The sequence below is a fragment of the Octopus bimaculoides genome, chromosome 22 (assembly GCF_046866305.1).
Source record: "Octopus bimaculoides isolate indiv1 chromosome 22, ASM4686630v1, whole genome shotgun sequence".
NCBI lineage: Eukaryota > Metazoa > Mollusca > Cephalopoda > Octopoda > Octopodidae > Octopus > Octopus bimaculoides.
Window position 1 is genome coordinate 2,942,334 of NC_142949.1, and position 19,028 is coordinate 2,961,361.

General features: G+C 34.7%; 1 long non-coding RNA gene across 3 annotated transcripts in view; it reads right to left on the reverse strand.

The window, feature by feature from the left end:
- LOC128250553 (uncharacterized) overlaps positions 1 to 19,028 on the reverse strand; it is a 63,558-nt gene that overhangs the window by 22,092 nt on the left and 22,438 nt on the right. For 2 of the 3 annotated variants that reach the window (XR_016237935.1, XR_016237934.1), the window contains exons 2-3: positions 14,282 to 14,389; positions 13,062 to 13,182 (exon numbers count right to left, since the gene is read on the reverse strand). This is a non-coding gene — a long non-coding RNA (uncharacterized LOC128250553). Of the gene's footprint in view, positions 1 to 9,139; positions 9,574 to 13,061; positions 13,183 to 14,281; positions 14,390 to 19,028 lie in introns of those variants that run through there. The other variant, XR_016237933.1, reaches the window with a different exon arrangement.

Genomic DNA, 19,028 nt, shown 5'->3' on the forward strand with positions numbered 1-19,028 from the left:
TGCTCTTAAATTTGAAGGGATTGTAGTTGGCTAGCCAGTTACATCAAGCTCAGTAATTCGATTGGTAATCATACTATCGACTTCGAATGATGAATAGGAAAGTCGACCTCGGCGAAATTTGAACTCAAAACGTGAAAACGGAAGACATGCAGCAAATTATTCTCTTCTACTCTTGCCACAAGGTCCGAACTTTGGACGGGAGGGGGCCAGTCGATTAGATCGATCCCAGTACGCAACTGGTACTTAATTTATCTACCCCGAAAGGATGAAAGGCAAAGTCTACGTCGGCGGAATTCGAACTCAGAAAATAAAAACAGACGGAACACCGCTAAGCATTTCACCCGGAGTGCTAACCTTTCCGCCAGCTGCGTTCGTGTTAACCACTAGGGATAATACTAATAATTTTTAATTTTGAAATAAGTTCGTTCCAATTTCGGTGTGATAGCAGATGGTTCAATCGTTCAGTAGCCGAGTCCTTCCTGTTTTACTAATTCGCCAAATTCCGGTAAACTGAGATCAGGATATTAGAAGAGATGGCTAAATGCTACAAGAGATATTGACCAACCATAGAGTGTTTGAATCACACAAGATAATAATACAGAATAAATATATAATTAACACAGGTGTTGCTACAACAGAATCAATTGCCTGGCACTTTGTTCAGTGTTTTAAATGGAAGTGTTATCACATTTATTCCAATCAATGAATGGTTCTCAATAAAGAAAAACACGTGTAATATTCTCAATAGAAGACACTTCTCGCAATTTGGGGCGTTGCTGCCGCTACACATGCAGATATCGTATACCTCATCGATAAGGAGGTCACCTGAATATTTTGCGATGTTTCTTTTACCTTCCTTCTAGCAGTGGGTCCAATGGACCCATTTCAGTTTTTCAGTTGCTTTTCCCTACTCTTTATGTCATGTAATTCTGATTTCTCGTGACCCTTATTTTTTGTTGACTATTTGTCAAATGAGAAATTTTCCGCATGTTTATAAAAGCTAGAAATTTTCACTTTATACATTAATTACCGTTTGGGTCCATTGGACCCCCGAATTAAATTCAGACAATACTGTTGCCATTCTAAACAGAATAAAAAAAGTATCGTATTATTTTCCTACATATTTATCAGATATAAAATAGATAAATTGTAATCAATTTATTTGCTGAAGTTTAGATAAAACAGGAAAAATCACGAACATATTCCTGTGAATGTTAGGCCTTGTGCACTTGATAGATAGGATTATTATTCGTTCTGACACAATGCGTGCTTCTGTTAGCTCGTAAGTGTTTCGCTCTTAAATATGTCCCCAAACGTTGTTCGTTGCTTATCTTGTTGTACAACGCTTGTCAAAACCATCACCTTAAAATAGGTTGCTGGTACCCCTTCGGAGCTCCAATCCGAAGGAAAATCATTTTACATCGAAAAATTAAATTTAAAACACCCATGATGAAGCCAGCCTTGTTGCAATACATGGAAGAATAAGTAAAAGGTAAGTCAGATAGAGAAGTACAATAGTCTTTAATGCCACCCGTCTTCTACTCACAAGCAGGAGAGGAGAGCAACCATCTGATCCATTGTTCAAATTGCTACTAAGACAAACAGTAGCAGCAGATTCAGCGATATCACAGTGCCAGGACATAATTCTAATTACGAAGTTGAATTCCTCGCAATCAATTGCACTATACCATTGCCAAACAGAGCAGTTAGCAACAGTAGTAAACCGATGAACAGTGCTACGACCTGCTTGGCCACCACCACCACCACCACAACAACGAAAACAGTAGAGTTTACAACAATAACCAGGACAATATATTTGCAGCAACGAAATTTTTTAAATGTACGTGATTCAGAAAGATATTTGAGTATCCGAGGCAACTAAATTGATAAAGTTGGAAAAAGCGCGAGCAAATATTGCCTTCTCTCCACCCCGAGGTTTTAGTAGAAACAATACAAGAAAACAGTTATGTATAAATGGCTAGTCAGGCACACGTGGAAGGGGCACTGAAGAACATAATGTCCGGTATTCAGCATATATGGAGGGCGAGTTCTAACGTTTCTGCCAGCTCGCCGCCTTACTGGGGTATAAATATACGAAGCCCAATATAAACATCATAACTACCTGTTCGATAAGAGTTCATCAGTCACATGCATCACAACCATATGTACGCAACATGGTGAACTCATATCAAGATAAACAGCGCATGACGTTCCAGGTGGGGACCAGTTAGAATTTACTGCAGGTCGAGTAGCCCTCCCATTTAAAAAAGGTCCCTGAATAAGATTTGTTCAAGGATGATGAATGAAACTCATATTTCCTGATGTGGGTTATTGAAACCACAAATAATTCCTCTCATGACATAGCTATAATGTTCTTCCTACTATTTCTGCTCGTGATCAAAGATGCACATATCGTCAACCACTAAGAGGCATGCTCATGGGTTAAGATCGAACAACCCAATAACGAAATGTATTCATATTCCGGATTAAGAATTGTTGTTTCTAGTAGAAATCAAACCCAACAAAACGCATTGTAAGTTAGAAATAGTTGGAACCGAGAAGGATGTTTAATCTGTAAAGGAAGTTAGCAGTCCGAAAAAATTATGATCGTGTCATTAATACTGATTAATAAAGTTTAAAATCTACTCTTGTGACCACTGGTCGTGACGTGTTTATGTTCGGTCATTACACATCTTGAAACAAATAAATAAATAAATACCAACGCTATGGTAAGTATTGCTTCATCGGACAACATTAATTAAGAACATAAAATATTGTGAGATAATGAATACGATCAAATTCTGTTCTCAATCATTTTTTTTTTTTTTTATGAATTTGGATTTTTCCTTTACATTTTCAGATATAAATTCAGGAAATTTTTGAACCACATAACATTCTGTATCTTTATTATTTTTCACATTTTTGTCTTTTGAAGCCAACTATTACCCAATATTACTAATTAGCTAGGTGCCCGTTGAAAAGCGCATGATCAACATGATGGGGCGCGTGTTAGTCTATGTCATTCAGTTTCAAAATAGGCCTTACCGGTGTAGTGAAAATGGGTGGCTAGTGAACGTGCGTAGCTTAATGGTTAGCGGTACTTAGCTCATGATGTTAGGCCATGAGTTCTATTCTCAGTGACATGTTGTATCCTTGAGCAAGGCATTATTTCACGTTGCTACTGTTTACTCTACTGATAAAAATGAGAAGTACCTGTCATACAAAGGGTCAGCCTTGTCACACTGTATCACGCTGAATATCCCCGAGAACTACGTTAAGGGTACACGTGTCTGAGGAGTGCTCAGCCACTAGCACGTTAATTTGACGAGCAAGCTGTTCTGTTGATCGGATCAACTGGAACCCTCGACGACGTGTCAGGTAGTAGGTAGGTAGGTACATTATTAAAGGGGTTTAAATATGAACGTCATTTGACTTATCACAATGTTCACTGGACATGTCTCTACAAATTTATAGTTTCGGCATTTTTTTTATCTAAACTGAACTAGTGGTAAAAATATTATGTAATATATGTATTCGTGTCCTTCCTTCTATGAATTTCGTGTCTCGAAATGGGTTTGTGTTGCATATAAGATGTTACATCATCTGGAAAATACCTTGCAGTAATTCGTTACGGTTCTTTACTTTATGAGTTCAAATCACAACTAGGTCAATTTAGGTTTTCATCTTTCCGGAAGGGACGATAAAAATAGCGAATAGCCAAATATTGAAAGCCTATTTAATCGACTAACCCCTTGCCCTCCGAATTTGTAGCCGTGTGCTTAAGTTATAAAGCATTTTTTTTTTATGAAAAACATGATTCACTTCCACGACTCTTTTAAACAAAATATCCGTAAAAAGAATAAGAACAAAAAATCAACATAAAATCTTTAAACAAGCAGATCTTCAGAAACAAATGAGAAAAATCGCTAATACTTAAAAATACGAAAAAAAAAAAAAGACTCCCCCAAAAATCCCAAACAAAACGTACACAAAGAACCCACCCACCACACCAACCGCTCCGTTTCTTTTACCACTGATTTTTTGAAAAAAAAGTTTCCGAAATGACCCCCACTTTCAAATAAGAAAACAATCATAAATTCAAAAAATAAAATAAAAATTAAAACTTCCAAATTTGCCCGTTTAAACATTTATAGCTATAAACTGTTACGCTGTAGATCGATCCTAAGTCTCTCCTTAATGTGTCTGTTAGTTGTTAAACAAGTCTTCTCTCTATTAATTACTCAAAAACCGTCATCAAGTTTGTTAACAGAGTTGTTAGTTCTTTTTTCTCTTTTCTTTCTTTATTTATTCATACATCTTTACTTTCTTCCTCTTTACCTTTTTGTTTTCAAAAGATATTGGAATTTCATTAGTCTTTAGATTAGATTAGGAAATTAATTGCGGCTTACAATTTTTGCTAGTTTTTATTATGATGATTAATATTATTATTTTTGTATATATATATTTTTCTAATTTTCTCTTTTTTTATATGATTTTTTTTTTATATATTTCTCAATATTTTTTTTTTCTTTATATGTATTATTTTTCTGCAGTATTGGTTCTGATTTTGGTTTTAACACTCGACGTCTGGTTCGGCATCGACATCAAAGAAAATTAGAAATTTAAGGTTGACTTCAATTTCGTGTGAGGACACTATTTTATGTGTTTTTCCAGCATTTCCTCACCACCATCCCCATCCCTACCCCCACTCTCTTTTAACCTTTACTCTCAGATTCACTTTATTCCAAGCACATTACCTTTCTTTTCTTTTTCTTCCTTTCTGTATTTGCGTCTGTCCATCTTTCTCACTATTATTACTTTGCTCCTCTACTTCTTCTTCCCTCTCTATATCTCTCTCATAACAAGACTCCCTCCAATGCTGTTTGTGTTTTCTCTACTTTCCTCCATATATATTTCTCGTAGTTTTGTCCTCCCTTATCCCTTCCCCTTTTCAGTGGTTCTCTTTCTCAATCTATTTATGACTATAATTTTTTGTTTATTCTAGCATTTTTTCTTGTTATTTCCTACCCGCATCGTTTCCTATCTTTCCCTCTTTGTTTCCAGCTTTCCATTACCCTACTCTGTCTTCAAGTCTTTATTCTTTTACGTAATAATTTCTCTTTTCGCATCGATATTCTGATCGTAAGCTAGAGTCATCGATGAACAAATGTTTTAGGATTTCAGATACATATATCTACTGCAGCCAGTGATGGTTTCGAAACCAACCAGAAGAAAGCATAGGGCGGATGTGTCCCCATCTCTTTAGCTGATTATGTAACACACACACACACACACACACACACACACACCCACACACACACACACACACACACATATATAAATAAATATATGAAACGCAAAGCACATAGTAGTGCTATCAAGGACCTGAACAAGGGATGAACAACACTGTAATAATAAAAATAAATGCGCCCTTTAAAGCTTAGCCAGATGAAAAGAAAATTGGGGAATGCCTTAAAAATCTTCACTGTGCAACGGATGGATTTGATTCGGAGAATATATGTATGTATGTATTCGAAGGAGACGAATATCGCCCAACCAGAGGTCAGCAAGTATGCCAGACAATTTGCTGCAAAGTCGGGCCTTGAGGCAACATATTATCATCGAGGCATTTGTCTATTTGTATGGGCCATCAAACAAGGTTTGTGGGTACATGGGAACAAAAGAATACAATTACCATTTTTCTATATGTTCATTAATGTCTACATTTAGAGGAATTCAAGCGCTATAGAAAACGTCTTCGTATATTTCACTTAATAGTTTCACTTGATCTACATTATCTAATGTAGCCATCCTTTTCAAAGACGGTTTGTTATGAAACGTGTGCTATAATTTCTAGTTAGTCAAGTAACCCTCTAAAGAACTTTGGCGATTCTTCGATGAAAAAAATTATATACGTATAGAGGCAGGTGTGGCTGTGCCGTTAAGATTATTTCTTACCATCCGGTCAATCCCAGTTCAAGGCATTTTAAACAAGCTTCTTCTAACTCCAAGATGTGTAAAGGCTCGTGAGATAATTTATAAACCTAAAGAACCCCGTCATATATAAAAGAGTGTGTGTAATTTTATTACTAGTCTCTCCGTTAGGTTCTCGCTACTAATCAGCATAAGATGGCTCAATTTGTCCCAGAATCTCAGCAGTCCAATACATGAAACAGGTAACAGATGAAAAATGGTGGATGTATACAAATGAGCAAAATCTGATTTCAACAACACGATCACGATGATTATTTTTAAAGCTCAACGACACACCACCACCAACATCACCATCACAATAACAGGCATCACAACAACATGAACAAGCACGACTACTACCACCACTACTACTGCAGCTGCTTTCGCCATTTATACATCTCTGTACATCTAAAAAAATTTCTTAAAGTCTATGACACGGACAGGATGGAAATTTACTCCTCTTTCTCCTCTTGTTCCACGTCCACCTTATGTTTCTAATTCTGCAACACTTCCCCTCCACCTCGTCCTCATCCTACTACTTCTACTACTACAACACTGGCCATACAATATCTTTGATAAAAGCAACAGTACGAAAGTAGAAATAATGTGTGACATATATTTATTACAATGGTAATGTTGTAGACACTTTTTAACACTCCAGAACCTCTTGACAAGATTGTCAGACAGCAATGTGACAAGATAGCACTTATTTGTAAACTTGAAGCAAACATACTTACTTTAGTCATTAAAGTCAATCATTTCTTACACTAAAGTTTAAGCTAAGATGTATTATATAAGTCTATATAGATAAGTAGATAATATCCAAATCATTGTATTATACCATCCGTCCACGGAATATATTATATCCGTACATTTGAATTATTCGGTAAAATCTCAGTCGTACATCGAAATTTCTCTCTAGATAGAAATACTTCTTTACATAAACACACACATATACACGCACAGACACACAAATGGGTGTATGTGTGTGTACGTGTGCTTGAGGAGGATATGCATTCTTCTTCAAGTGTGTTCTCGTGAGAGTATCGTGTGCTATATATGACTATATATGCATACACACACACACTCACATGCACGCACACAGACATTTGTGTGTTATAGAATTCTAGTATTCTTTGACTCATTGGAGATTCAATTCTTTTTTCATGATTATTTATTCTGGAAATTTTAGTCTCTAAGGGATCTTACATTTTAGAATATATATATGTAATAAAACACATTTGTGTGTGTATATATATATATACAAGTTTACATACACATATATATATATATATACATATTAACATAGCCACAGACATATTTCTAGGCTTATACTAATACATACATGTTTATTGGCATACACACACATATGTAATATGTTAATATGTCACCATGTGTGCGCATATATATATATATATATATATATATATATATATATATATATATATATGTGTGTGTGTGTGTGTGTGTGTGTGTGTGTGTGTATGTGTGTGTGTGTGTGTGTGTGTTTCGGCATATCTGTTTCTCTCCGGCACAAGAAATTATCTTATGCGTAACATTGTGTTGTATATATACATATTTATACGCAGATATCCAACAAGATAGGCAAATATACCCTGTAATATATACACACAGAGACACTTTGGCATATACACCCACGCATATCCTGCTATATGTATGGGGAGGAGAGATAGATAGAAAGAGAGTGACTGAAAAAGGAAGGGTTATATTGATGAGAAAGGGAGAAACATTAGCGTATATGTAGAATAAAGGTTCATTCCAGTAAATTTATATAAATTTGGCGAGAATGTGAAAGCATAATTAACTGGGGAACATAAAATGGCGTTATCTCCCCATAAATGACAAACAGTCACAGGTTTTTATTGTTTTTGCTCTAGATTTTCATTCTTGTTGTTGGTTTTGATATTATTACTATTATTATTATTATTAATATTATTACTTAAAGCGGTGAGTTGGCAGAATTGTTAAAGCGCCGGATCAAACGCATAGCAGTATTTCGCCCGTAGCTATATTTTGTGTTCAAATTCTGCCGAGGTCGGCTCTACATTTCTTCCTATTCGGGTCGGTAGATTAAGTACCAGTGAAACACTGGGATCAATGTGATCAACTTATTCCGCTCCCCCGCCTAAATTTGCTGCTCTTGTGGCAAACTTTGAAACCATTACTGAGTGAGAGATCAGTGCATGCTATAAAAGTGACACTGGGTAAAATATACGATGCCCAATATTACCACCATGACTACCTGTCTGATATAGCTACAACTGCTACATGCATCACAACCATATGTGCGCAATATGGTTATGCGATATCAAGATAAGGCATGAACTCGAAGGTGGTGCTCTGTGAGAATTTTATTCAGGTGGAGTAACACATCCCGCTCAAATGGTCCTTGAATAAAGGTTGTTTAAGGATGTTGAAGGAAACACCCCTGTCTCCAGAATTGAATCATTCAAACCCCAAAGAATACCTCTCAACACACGCCTATAATGCTCCCCCACTAATTATGCTCGTGATCAGGGATGCACATATCGTCAACCACAAAGGGATATGCTCAACTGGTTAAGGTCAAACAAATGACATGCAAATCTCTGGTTTTCAGCAGAATAATTGCTGTAGCCTTTCTTTAACGCCAAGACAATATACGTACGTGATGTCATTGCCAATCAGTTATGATCATAATCCAGTGGCTATTATTATTATTATTATTATTATTATTATTATTATTATTAGTAGTAGTAGTAGTAGTACTAGTAGTAGTAGTAATAGTACGTAAGGCGGAAAAATCGTTAGCATACCGGGCGCAATGCTTAGCGGTATTTCGTCTGCTGCTACGTACTGAGTTCAAATTATACCGGCATCGAAAATGCATTTTTGAGAGAAACATCCTAACCAATAGGGCATGTAGCTTTGTATGTAGCGAAATATTTGGGAGCACATCACCTAAACATTATTCCAACGTTTATTAACTGAAGAAGCAGCTCTTTCCGAAAATACAAAATAATGTTAGATAACGCATGCCTTTTCGAAGTGAAAAAGCTACGAAAAATTGTAGAAGTAATACACAAATTACACGTTCATTTTACTTTTAATGTATATATTCATACAAAAACATACAAATATAATTTATAATCTTTGAGAGAATGTGGATAAATTCTTTAAACGAGAAATATCATACATAGAAATTAATCTATCAATCAATTTGTCTGTCTGTTTGTCTATATATCTTTTTTTTCCTTCTACACTTATTTAAAATTAACAGCAGTAAACATGCAGCCAGTGTAATACATAATACTAATTATAAAATAGTTATCTTTCTTGCATACCGTACCGTGCGGTATTCTTCGCTTATACTTCGAAGGAAAACAGACATACAATGTAATGTACTTGTAAAGTTTATCTGTCAGTATATTCTAATGACACGTAGTCATGGTAGTTCGTAAGAATTGGAAAAATAATTCTCATCTGATAAGATTAATGTAGAAAAGTTACAATACAAAACATGTTTGTATTCATGTATTTGATTTTGTCGTTGGCGTTATGGTGATGGCGTTGTTGTGCTATTCGTTCATGTTACTGATCCTGTTAAAACAAAAATTGTATTTGTATAATAAATGATTAAAATTTGTCGGTGTATATTATGGTTGGTAGACCGATACTTACTTAATGGACGTCGATTAGGCCTCACAGGTTATATGCATGCATGCGAGTTTGAAGCCATGTATATGAAATATGTGTGTTTTTATGGACGGTTGGTCGTATAAATTGTGTGTAGGCATACATATATATATATATATATATATCAGGTCATGTTATTACTATCAAAATGTTGAGGAATTAATGTTGAGGAATTATAGCCCTAGGTATATGGGTCAAATAGGTTTTTTTTTAACTTTTAGTCTGAATAGAGTAACAGTATAGTGGTACAGACAACAACAGAACTCTAACTAATGTTTACACAGTAAGAGGTATGTTAATAAAATAAATAAAAATGAGATGTAATTATCTTCCACAAAAATCATGAAATAATGTCAATATTGAATTCAGGGGCTCTGGATAGGGTGTAAAATTTAAGGATATTAAGTATATAGTGATCATGAACACTATTTGGAATTATCTTTAAAAAAATTATTAGCTGACGATAAGATAATGATACTATTTAGGAGACACATAGGTAAGCTTTATTTATATAATGTGAATAAAAATTATTATCGGATTTATATTAGTTTATAATAATGTGTTTACTAATGCTTAAGGGACTGAAAAAAGAAAGGATGTTAGGAAATAACAAGGATAATCAATACAGGAATCTGATGATTGATTTAAGTAGATTAGATGTTAAGGATAGAGATAGATGTTAAGGATAGAGATATTTTGGATTGTTATGTTCTCTCCCACTTGAATTTGATATGTTGCCACATTTATAATATGTCTTTTTTCTGCATTTTCGTGCAGCTGAAGATTGCTCTTCACATTGTATTTAAGGTAATGCTCGTATTTAAGGTAATAAATTGAAGTAGCATGAAACGTGCGTACTGCAATCACTTTTGAAATCCGTGTTGCTTATTGTTTGATATATATATATATATATATATATATATATATATATATATATATACATATATATATACACTGTTATATATAAATATGTATCCATGTGCATTCTTTTATTCCTTTACATGTTTCAGTCATCTAACTGCGGTCATGCGGGAGCAACACACACACACACACACACACACATACATATATATAAATACATACATTTATGAACATATAAGTACTGTTATATATAAGCATCTATTCATTTGTATATATACTTATACATACATACACACGCGCACAAGAATACAGCATACAAGCATACATACACAGAAAGGTACACGCGCACGCGCACACGTGTGTGTGTGCGTGTGTGTGTGTATCCCGATATATCGTGCTAAAAAGAAGAGAAATGAACCAGCAGCAAACGGAGAGCACTCGCAGTGGTGAAGGAAATGTTTAGCACGGCTTCCGTGTTTTTTTCACATTTTGTCATTGGTAAGCGAATTCTACCATCGCTACGGAACCCTTTTCGTCTGACAGTTATTCGTCTTTGACTTTTAGCACAATACTTCTTCTCGAGCTGCTTCGTCGAGTGAAATAGTGAAGTCACTTTTCGTTTTTCGATAGTATATCCATATTTAATAAGCTCCGGATCATAGTGTCGGTATCTAATTCTGCTTCCGACTGCCGCCGGTAATAAGCGTTTATGGTTAGTGTGTTTGTGTGTGCGTGAGATGGAAAGAGAGAGAGAGAGAGAGAGAGAGAGAGAGAGAGAGAGAGAGAGAGAGAGAAAGAGAGAGAGAGAGAGAGAAAGAGAGAGAGAGAGAGAGAGAGTGTGTGTGTGTGTGTGTGTGTGTGTGTGTGTGTGTGTGTGTGTGTGTATGTGTGTGTGTGTGTGTGTGTGTGTGTGTGTGTGTGTGCATGATGTGATATTTGTAACGTTATTACTGTTGCACTATTGCAGTTGGCCATATGCTGGCGCGCCTTCTACGTCGGTATCTCAAAGCTTCATTGTGAGAAATAAACATTCTTATGTTCTTTAAACCTTTTTCATTAGCAGTTGTTTGTGACAATAGTAATAAGGTATTAACAGTTGTACTTGAATGTAATTGTATACAAGATACATTCCAGAATTTTGTGACTTTTTTCATGAGAGACACTAGGTTCATAGAAGCACAGAACTCTAACCTCTTTTAATGTAGGACTCTCTTACTTCAATTTGTTTGTTCTAGTGCTGGAGCTTCTTCATAACGGCCCTATGGAGCTCTTCCAATATAGATGTGTCCTGGAACTATGTCATAGCCACTTTGGTCTTCTTCAGCTTGGAAAATAACCAAAGGTCACTGGGAGCATGATCTGGATTGTAAGGAAACTGGGAGAGTGTCTTGATGCCCATCTCTGCCAAGTAGTTTGTTACCAAATTGGAATATTGTGAGCTGGAGCATTGTCTTGGAGCATATTCTCTGGTTTTTGCAATGGAATCTCTTTTTGAACTCCTTCAAAAATTCCGCAACTTGCTCTTTGATGATCGTGTCGCCAAACGAAATTAAGTTGATGTCGATGATGCTCTTGCTGTCGGGAACAAAGTATCATTTTGAGCTTCCCGATAGACTTGTTCTTCTGGCATTTTGAGCTAAGGAAAATCATGCTCGGCTCGTTTAATCCACATGCAATCTGTTAGGATTTCATCTTTTTCTGTAATGCTTCGCATAAAACTTTATTGGATAGTGAGCTTCTGGATGCCTTCACATTGCAACTGCATTCTGCAAACTAGTTTTAATTGTGAATATGACTCCTTTTCTCTTCCCCTCTATCCCTTTCTTACTCTCTGTATTAAGGTAATATATATATATATATATATATATATATATATATATATATATATATATAGGCAAGAACCCAATAAGAATACAAGAAATGACACACCAAAGGAAACATCAGATATACTCTATACATAGCTTACTGAATCATTGCAAAGTTTCTCAACCATATACAGTATGAACGCAGTATAAAATAGAATTTTTTGCGGACGTATGCACCACATATAAAAAAAATCCAACTAATTCCAAGTGCATTCAGTGATGACATTACTATCTTTGACGGCTGATTTGCTAGAAAAAATTGTCTACACTGGAACAATTGTAGTAACAAATGCAATACATTTTTATATTTATATTTTTAAAGAAACTGACGTGAGGCTTCATTATATATAAGTATCTAACTTTTACTACTCATAATACCAAGTCTGTAAACATTAGGAACAAACTAAGTCGCTTACTTAATTTACGAAGTTTAATATTTGATCAGCGATAAAAATTCGAATTTGCGGTTGAAGGAAGGAAACAAACTATTTAAAAGAAATTATAATTCTACAAACGATATTGTTTTCAATTTAGCTGAGATGCAAGAAAAACAATAGTATTTATAAGGAATGTAATAATGGCATATAGAATACATCCAACTGTTTCTTATCAAATTGCCTTGATAACAGTTTAAAAGCAAATAAAAATTTTAACTGCAAATCTTACCTGATAGGAAAAGTAATTGTCATAAACAGCACCATCTCCAATATGTAGTAAAACAAAGTTCTTCGTGTCGATTCACTTGTAAATATTGACTCCATCCGGATCAATTATTATATAATCATTTCTGAAAAATATACATTGAAAACAAGTATCTTAAGAAGTGTGTAAATTCGAGTAAATTAGAATTAAATTATTGATGCTATTTGGTCGCCGTAGGATTATTGATAAGTTAATTTAGCAGAATATTTTATGGAGTTAGTCTCAATTCAAATCAATTTCTCACGTATAAAATGAAACCATCAATGGTCGTCTATTGATATATAATACGTAAGTAAATACTGGAGTATGTTTAACATTGTTCAGCTATTCATCTTAAGAAGATCAAAGACAGCCGTCAGTGTATTATCTAGATATTTGGTTAAACTGCAAACTGTATGAGACCCTAGTATCGATCGCTTGAAATAAATATATTACTGTGTTTTAATGACAGGAAACAATTAAAATGACATAATATATCTTTTAGTTCGAAGGGCAACATATCTCATATCTCGGGTTAAATACAAAGTATATTCAATATCGAGAATACAACAATAGATTGAAATGTTATGCTGAGTAATTTTCTAGTGTGCAATATATATAGAATATAATATAATATAACAGAAAATAATAGAAACTAAAATAATATAATATAATATATATATATTAAATTTAATATTAGTAAACAAACCAGAAAGGCTTTTTAAGTTACGGAGAGGAAGTTACTATGGTAGACTCATACTATAATAACTGTATCTAAATATATCATAATAATATACATTCTCCGAATTGAAGTGACAATTTTTAAAAAGTAAACAAATGACCGAGCTTATTCTAACGATATTTACGTTTAAGTGGGGATACATACTGCCTGACACGCTAATATAAGTTTAAAGGAATCTCACGCATGCAAGACTCAAAACTTAAAATGCCATTGTCTCGCGCTGAGTGAATTAATATCATGCGCTCTGCACCGGGATTACCTACCACAGTAGAAGAAACCGATACCTGACCCTTATAAATGGCTTTTGGGTATGCTAGCAATGGCACCCACATTATCAACAACTTGCACTTCATAAACATTGTATGATGCATTCCAAGCTGTACTATGTCTGAAGAAACTTGAATTGTGCTTCGCTGTAGGAGAGTCAAACTAATAGAAATAGCAGTGATATGTAGTCGCCTACCTATATTATATCAGAAGATTTCAGAGACGAAATATGTCTTCTTGTTGTTTATGTCTTGCATGAGCGTCTGGGATCGGATGCTTGCTTTCTTGGAGCTGATATCCGCCACTAAATATATCAAAATAAAATTTAAACAACACATACAACACAACTAATACAATACTCATCTTGACACACCATCAACGTCACAGCACAAACACTACCAGAACACTAGTACAAATGAAACTAAAACCATTTCCTTCCAATTATTTTTATCACAAATTGTGCATTTTGTACCCCTCTGCTTGTTATCGAAATATAACCCATTTCTACCACATTAGTTATATATTGATGGTTTTATGGAAACACTGAAAAGAAAAGTTCATTTATAATTTACGCAAACTGTTTCCCTAAAAACTTCGAACACATAGATGCTATATGTTACAGCGTGTACAATCAGAAAAAGCAGGGATGTAAACTAACAAGACTTACAAAAAGGATAAAACATATATATAAATCAGGAACATTGAAGAAATATGGAGGCACGTGCAAAGAAAAAATGTAAACTAGATATACGAAAAGAATTAGGGTGGAAAAATTATTGCAACTAAAAAAATGTAAACATACACATATATATATAGATATACACAAATGATACTATTGTGTTTTTCATTAGATATATTGTAACCCACGTGAAAAATACTATGGGTACAAAAAATATGAGCTGTATTAGCTGCATGTATGTATATATAAATCTACATATACGTCCGTGTGGGGTTAATAGTGACGGCGTTTACACTACTGTGTCGCTGTGAAAGCAATGTGTGTAAGATATACATAGCCACAGAAACAAACACTATATATATGTAGGTAATTATATTAGAATTGGGAATACGTTGTCTGCGGGTACCTGATATCATCAACTGGATCTATATATGAATGTCATTGGATCACTGATTTCTCCGTCGAGTATATAACGAAACAGAAAATGGAATTCATGAGGTTCTTTATTAATCACATCACTTTTTTCGATCTTACCACTCAACAACGCCTGCGCCTATATATAAAGAATTTCTTAAACTTCTATCCTCTGTGCCTACCTCTTTAAATAAGTATTCCCAGATGAGTCCTAACGCATTTTTCAACGCTAACTTTCTACCGTTCTCCATCTTTATCACACATATCAATCTTCTGTTATCTACTTTATCGACATCCATTTAATACCCTCGTTGTTTTTCCTTCATTTTCTTCATCTCTTCTTTTTACTTACTTTCACATTGTCTGAAAACACTCGGTGATTTCTGAAATCTTCACTTCTCATTATATAAATTTTACTTTGTTCTGTTTTGTTACTTATTCATCCCACATTTTCCTATATTCTGCACGGTCTTCGAAATTTCTTACTATTCCTCATCTTCCATTCTCAAAGCATAGCAAGAATTTTGTATTTCTTCGCTGATGGAGCTGAAACAATACACATGTTGCAGAGAAACAGCAGGTAGAGGGTAAACTTCTGTACAAGGTAAATGTGCATATAATAAACACACACACAGTTATGCATACGTATGCATGTATGTATACTTTTGTGTTCATATCAATATAAAAAAATGCAATGCATGTTATTAAGACGAAATTATTGGGTGCTCCATGCATGAATAACTCTAGATATTTTTTGTATATTGGTATAGGTTTAATCGTGTATATATATGTATATATATATATATATATATATATATATATATATGTGTGTGTATGTATATATATGTGAAATATAAGCATATATAAATATATACATAAACATGTGTATTCATATATATACATATATGTTCGTATACATTACAATATATACATTACATATATACAGTATAGGAATGTATTACACATATGTGTGTTTATGTGGGTGTGTGAGTGCGTGAGTGTGTGTGTGTTTATGCGTAACGCATATGCACATAGGGATGTCAACAGGCAAACATCCGCATTACTTATATACACGAAAGATATATCAACAGTATTGCTTTATGAACGATTCAAGAAAATTGATATGAGAATCACATATATAGTTAGGCATCAAAATATAAGAAAAATTCAATCCAAATTACAGGTCTATTTTAAAACATGAGAAATAGAGTTGAAAATTGGTTACTATATTCTTTATATAAATAATAACGTTTGGATACTCATTGTACGGTTAATATCAGCGTGAAATATATAGCTTAAGCGTATAAATTAAGAGACAGACAAAAAGTATTGGAAGTGAATAGCGCTCAGAAACTAAGCAACATATGTGCAATAAAATATGAAGAGAAGTAAGTTCGTTAGCTGAATCGCATCCGGCAATTTTGCGAAAAGGCAATTTCGGTTTTCACATTTCGGCGCCTGAAATCGTGGAATTTTATGTTCCGTAAACATTATATTGCTGTTCGGCTTACACGCACATAGTTTCGAACACAGACACACACACACACACAGTTATCTATCTGACACACACACATATATATATACATACATACTTGTTGGCACTCCGTCGCTAACGACGTCGAGGATTTCAGTTGATCCGATCAACGGCACAGCCTGCTCGTGAAATTAACGTGCAAGTGGCTGAGCACTCCACAGACACGTGTACCCTTAACGTAGTTCTTGGGGATATTCAGCGTGACACAGTGTGTGACAAGGCTGACCCCTTTGAATTACAGGTACAACAGAAACAGGAAGTAAGAGTGAGAGAAAGTTGTGGTGGAAGAGTACAGCAGAGTTCACCACCATCCCCTGCCGGAGCCTCGTGGAGCTTTAGGTGTTTTCGCTCAATAAACACTCACAACGCCCGGTCTGGGAATCGAAACCGCGATCCTACGACCGTGTCTCCGTACATAAAGAACAACATTAAGGTGAAAGTATTTCAAGCGTGTATATCTGTGTGTGTGAGTATTTGTGCTTGTCCGTCCCTACCCACCGTGTTGACAGCCGATCCTGTTTTGTTTACGTCCCCGTAACTTAGATGTTCGGAAACAGATACTAATAAGATAAGGTTTTAAATAAGTACATGCGTTGATTCGTTCTACAAAGACCCTTTAAGGAGGTGTACATGCGTGGTGTACAAGGCAGAAGGCGAGGAAACTGATTCGTGAAGTTAATCAGTCATTTCACGCTTTTACTCAAATGGTACATCCATTATATCGAACCACAAAGTGTGAAAAACACATTGGTCTCAACGGGATTTGAAATCAGAATTTAAAGAACCATAAACAGATGCCACAAAACAATTTTCCTATCAATTAAACAGCCGTGCTACTAATGATACATTCTAATAAGCGTAGACTGGTGAAGTCGTTAATGTTGTAGTGAGGACAGCAACAACACAGACAACAACAATTTTAAATCATGCTGTTAATGATACAGAATGAAAACAATATAAACAACTGGTATATATCTGTTTGTAATGCTGGTTAAATGGAGAAAAGTGTTCCATTTATGATGGGTTTCCTTATGTCTGTTAACAAACAGTTTATAGCTTCTAATACGTGTGACTGCTGTTGTTTTGTTGGTGTTTTTCTTGATGCTTTTCGTTGTTATTCTTGTTGTTTGTTGTTGTTAATCTCATGTTTAAAAGTGGCTTGCGAAATTCTAAGGTTTAATTCGCTCCACCTGAAGGTTTCATATAAAAGAATTGCATAAATAAAAGAAAAAAATAGTTACAGATAATGAGAGAGAAGAAAGAGAGAGAAACAAAGGGTGAAACAAAATGGAAGGCAGAGAGTGAGAGAGAGAAGGGGATGAGGAGGAGAGAGAGTGAACCTATTTATTTATTTCAGATGATGTTTAATATCAACAACATTGATGGAAGAACTAATTGCATTTTACTAACGAAACAACAACAAAAATACCAGCGCCAATAACAATTCGCTGAGAGTCATGGACGTTAGACAAAGCATAGGCAAAGCTCTAATTTAAATTCAATTTACGAGGCTGTGAATTGGAGGAAAAACTATATAAATTCATTTACACACATCAGAAATAAAATGCTGCCAGAAATTACCATTATTAAGGAATCCGGTACATTCAATTTGAAGCAATAACATTTATAAACCTACACCTCCGTCCTTCCACCGTACCGACCTCTTCCAGCACCAACACGAATTGTTAATATGGAGGCAATGCAATGACATTCTAACAATCATATGAACTTTCAACGATGCAAACGGCAAGCAAATATATATAATTGAATATTTCTGGAAAAATCACTAACATTTGTCAATAGAACAAAATTAAAATTATTTAATCGCAGACTTTCGCTGTTTAACTGGCTTTCTCTTTCTTCTCTAGTTACACATATATGCTCATCCTACATGGAGACATTGAATGCAAATAACAAGCAACAAATATTGTTTTCGTTTTGTTTTGTTACCTTAACAATATAAACTTTACGCCTGATTTGATTTATAAATCGGTAGACTGTAAAAGGCTTTTGTCGAAATATTATACAGAATTCCCTATAAATATTCAGTTATAAATTCTAATGTGAAATAGATGCGACCGGAACTGTAAAGCCATTGCTTTTAGAATATAAAATCATATTATCCTACCTCCCATACACAATGTTGATTTTTGCCTTTCAACCCACTGGGATCGATAAAATAATAGCCAGTATTAAACTGACGTAGATTTAATTCGATCATCTCCTTCCTGTCGAACAAAGTTTTGCTAGTGCGCCCAACGAAATACATTATCATTCAATTAAAAATATCCGTGAAGATTTTGAAGATAATAGCGG